Below are 5,013 nucleotides of genomic sequence, written 5' to 3'. Positions count from 1 at the left end.
AATGAGGACACCCCCCTCCTCCACGCTCAAGCTTTTTATGGTGGTGTTTGATGGGGTGCTGCCCAGCAGAAGGGGGTGGGCCTGGGATCCCAGCACCCCCCTTGCCGAGCTGTGGGAAAAAACTGAGCACAAAGAAGGGGGCTGGCCCAGCTGAGTTGGGAGACAGGGCCGCTCTGATCCAGGGATGCCCTAAGCTTGAAGTATCCATGGCTGGAGCCCCTTCTGAGAGGAGGGCCCGGGTGGCCATGTATCCACGTATACCTTATCTGGTCAGCTGGGCCCCCTTTCAGACTTCCAAAACTCTTGCTTATGGGAAGGGTCTCAAGGATCCCAGGCCACTTCCTGCCTGAACCCAACCAGAGAGGAGAAGGAATCAAACCTCTAGAGAAATCCTCTAAACATAGGAACATAGAATTAATGCTGCCAGATCCTGGGGCCACATAACCTCTTAAAGACTCAAGAGTCTTGCCTTCTAAGTCAGATGCCCTGTTTTATAAGCTTCTATAAACTCAGGCAAGAAATTACATAACCTTACTGATCCTCAGTTTTCTCACCTATAAAATGAGGCAACAATACCGTGCTCTTAAAGTCCTCATGAAGATATAAAGGGAAGAAAAGCACCCCGTGTGGCAGTCCCTGGTTCTTGATGTGTTCCTTCCCCATCCTGGGAACATCCTTCCTTTTACGCACACACACTCCTGGGATAATGACATCTTGGTATCTCACATTTGAATTTTCCAGAACACGTGTGTCAGCTCTTGACAACACACTAAGTGGAACAAATTTTTTTTCCTCCACATTTGACTAGTGATGAAACTGAAACTCAAAAGGGCAGTCAGATCTCCCGACTCCTCCAACAGTGCTCATCCCACTCCACAGTGTGGCCTCAGAGATCTTGTCTCACAGATTGCACTGCAGAACCCAAGGGCCAGAGTGAAACCAGCCCCAGCTTTCTGGGCACCACCCAGGGTTTCTTGGTTATACAGCTTGTCTTGTGAGCCCACTTGGGCTCTTTCTCTAAATTGATGCTTGTGTGGAAACTTTCAGACCATCAAAAGTTGGATCCCCTACATTCTGTTCCATGTTTGGGTCCCTGAGAAGCAGAAAGGGCCGGCTGGTGGCTAAGAAGGGGGTTGTCCCCTCCCCTCCCACCCTGGAAAACTCAGAGGAAACCACTGGGATGTAGCTGGGGCAGATGGCTCTTCCTCTTCTCTCTTTTCCTACTAGAAGTTGGCTAGTTCACCCAGAAGTGTCTCCTTCCTTCCCTCCTTCCCCCCTCTGTTTTAGGGACCCTATGATATCTCCTCATCCCAGGGTCACCCTGCCCAGGCCCCCAGCCTCCTGGCCCCTTGGCCAAGTGAAGTGAGCTGACCCCCACCTGCCAGACACCCAGGGGCTTCTGATCCCAGAGGGCCTTCAGCCAAGGGGCTCTGGCTTTGGGCCAATGCCTTTCTCACTGCCTGGCTCCCTCCCCACAGGCCCCTAATCCATCTCACCCAGCAGGAAGCCCTTAAGCTGCCTTTTCAGCGACCTTCCCCAGCCCGCTGTGGGCTCTGTGCCTTTCTATACCACCCTTGGCAGGAGCTGTGTTATACAAGCTGGAGAGAGCGGCCCCTGCGAAGAGGTCATCGTACCTCAGGCAGCTTCCAGCTCCAGCAGCCTGTCCTCCCTGGTCATCTCCCCAGGGCTTCCCCTTCTAATGCCCAGCCTGGGCATCCATGGACACTGACAGTCCTGGCTAACTCACATGAAAGCCCCAGGCTGGACCCAGGTCGGGGTGGGGGTTAGGGATTCCCAGCGGACAGCAGACAGGAGGCCAGGGGCTGGGGAAGTGTGGCAGGCAGGAGGGGGCCTCTCTGGCTCTGTGCCTTTGGTCCCTTTGGCTGGGCTCTCCAACTTTCCTGTGATTCCAGCCCCTGCCCCCAATTCCTCAAAGCTCATTCATAGCCTCCTCAGACTCGGTTGTACAGGCCAGACTGAGGACTGGGAGAGCCTTCTTGGGGAGGGGCTACAAAGCACGATGCTCCCTGGCCCACCTGGCCCACCATGACTGAGTGTTCAGATAGGCAGAGAGAGAGGCCATGTAGAGGGGAAGGGAGGGCTGGGTTGGGGAGGAGACAGACTGAGTTCTTTCTTCCCTCCTGGGTTATATTTGGGTGACTGCCTGTCACCCCTGGGGTGGAGACCTCACAGCTTAGGACAATCTTGATTTCAAACCCCCAATCCCATGGTCCCTGCAAGTATACTCTTACTGGTATAGATTTGGGGTTTGGAAAATATGGTCCTTGTATGGCCTAGTCCCTATCCTGCCTTCGATCCTTCCCTCTCTTCCCTCTCCAGGAAAAAATTCCCCCCACGGAGGCCCCTTCTCCATAGCCCAAACCCCAGTCTTGCCACTTAGTCTCCCGCTCCAGGAAGCCAGCCTTTTGCAGGCTTGGAGTGGTTAGAGGAGAGTTGGGGGAGCCTCTGGGAGGTCTGTTTGTAGTTGAGATTCTTCTCATTCCAGACTCAGCAGGCTCTCTCTAAGGGAAGGGCCTAGGATGGGGGGGGGAATCCTTGGGGCACCAGCTGCAGGGAAGGAAAGTGTCCTGGAGAGAGGAGGGAAATGTGTTTTCTCCTCCCAGTGACCCCCATCCCCAAGGTAGGATCTGCCTCTCCCAATTCCATCCTTGGTGTCCCCCTCCCTAAGAAGCTGCCTCACCATTGAGGCCCCTCCCAACAAATGGGGATATTCAGAGGGCTCAGCTGAGGTCCTGATAGCTTTCTTTGCTTCCTAGTGAGTCAGCTTCTCTCCTTTTGGGATGCTTAGAGACATTTGGAAGAGTGGAGGAGGGTGTCAAAAGAGGGCCACCTGGAGAGTGTCTGGGTCAGCTCCAACTTCAAAGAGGCCTTGTCACTCTGTCCCCAAAACTGAAGTCCCTGTAAATTTTGACTTTAACCCAATGTTAGCACATCTGTCCCTCTATGCTGCCAGTTCGCAGGCCACAAAAGTCCTCAAGGTTTAATCTGAGTGACCCAGCCATGGAGGAAAGCCTCCGGAACTCCTCAGGTCTTAGAAGTCTGACACCTGCCCCAATTTCCCTGGAAATCCTCCTTTCTCGCTACCTCTCTACCTGATTGAGGGGGAGGAGGAAAAGAAAATACTAAGAGCCTGTACTGAGTGTCCCTTAAGTGAAGTTATGGTTCACTTATCACTTCATCTGTTCCTCCCAACCCTCAAAGAGAGAGGATTAACCTCCCACCTTGTAGATGAAGAGACTGCGCTTCAGAGACCTTGAGTGACCTGCCCAGGGGATGTAGCAAGGAAGTGGAGCTGAGATTCAAATCTCCTGGGCTGTGGAGGCCAGTGCTCTGCCCCAGCACACTGCTTCCTTAGTAGGTCTGCTTTGTGTGCCCATGTTCAGGACTCTGGATGACCTCTGGTTGACATTCTGCTTATGGGTTACAGAGCAGCATCTACCACCCTGAGCATCCCTTCCCAGAGCACTGGTCCCTACAAATCCATTTTCTCATTCAATCTTTGCCTCAAAGGGAATAAGACAGCTTTATTGTGCCCATTTTACAGACTGAGAAACTGATACCCAGAAGCAGAGTGATTCACGGTGTGAAGGAAAAGCCGGGCTGGTCTAACAAGATAACTCACAAATCTAGGAATGTGAAGGAGAGGCTGGGCTGGGCTAACAAGATAACACACAAATCTAAGTATCAGAATACTGATCTGAGTTCTGCTGGACTAAGTTGTAAATCTAAGTTAATTAGTGTTGGTTTGCTGTTCATGTTTTTTTTGCTAGCCAGCTGGATTTTCAAAGAGATATATCTGGCTTTGGAATGTTGGTTTTCTGCCTCCCTGCCTCCACTTTTGTGATAATGATGCTGCTAAAGCTGTTCCATGCCTATTGGCTGAATACCCCAAGCTTGTACTTTACCCTATAAAACCTCATGCGCACGTCTTGGAGGTGCTCAGAGCTTCGGAGCAGAAGCCCCTTTGAGCCCGCCAGCGTAATACATCTGAGTACTCCAACCCTCTGAGTGGTTCTTGTTTCTTGGCTAGCCTGTCGTTTCTGTAACAATAGAAGGTCAGAGAGCTCATAAGTAAGTCAGCTGTGGGCTATCAAAGGCTGGGACCTAAACACTTCGATCTCCTGGGTCCACTTCATATATTCTCACTATTATGTCAGATTTGTTGTGCCCTTCACTCTTTCTAAGACTAGGGACCAGAACATATTTGCAATTATATATGGCTTCAAGGAAGTGGATAATTTTGTCAAAACTGGAAGCTGGAAACCCAGACCTGGCTTGCTCATTTTTCCTCCTCAGAGCTCAGCTTGTCCCTTCCTGAAGTGTGGGTTCCAAAACAGGGCAAAGTGGTCAGGTTAACGGAGCTGGGCTGGGTGCCCAGAGCAGGATGCTTGAGTCTCTAGACTTCTCTACCCAGGGAATTCTCCAGGCTCTGTCCTACTCAAAGAGGGACTGATTCACTTCACAAATGTTTATTGAGCACCTACTATACCATCCATTATAAGCACTAGGGTGTGCACAAAAACAGACATGGCCTCTGCCCACAAGAGACAATCTTGTTGAGAGTGGGGAGCAGTTAGACATACAAAATCACATATCAAATGCTTGAAGCCATGAGAGAAACACAAACCCAGAGAAAGGAGTATGAGAATAGTATCAGGGATGTACCACAGAGAAGGATCCTTAAAAAGATTTACAACAGTAGAAGGACATTTTAGAAAAGGCCACTTGGAGCAAGGACATAGATCATGCAAGTACCAAGTGTTCCGCTCTGTCTAGTTCATGGGTAAAGTCAGGATTCAGTGCAATAAAAGAACACCATTCTAAGTGCTTTATGCAGAAGGATATTTCATACAGGTGCTAAGGACTGAATTGTGTCCCCCTGAAACTCATATGTCTAAGCCCTAAACCCTAACCCCCAATATGAATATATATGGAGTCAGGGCTTTTAAGAGGTAATTAAAGTTAAATGAGATCATAAGGGTGGAGTCCTAA

The sequence above is a fragment of the Vicugna pacos genome, chromosome 16, assembly GCF_048564905.1.
Source record: "Vicugna pacos chromosome 16, VicPac4, whole genome shotgun sequence".
Lineage (NCBI taxonomy): Eukaryota > Metazoa > Chordata > Mammalia > Artiodactyla > Camelidae > Vicugna > Vicugna pacos.
The sequence above is the reverse complement of the archived record's forward strand: the minus strand, read 5'-3'. Positions refer to the sequence as shown.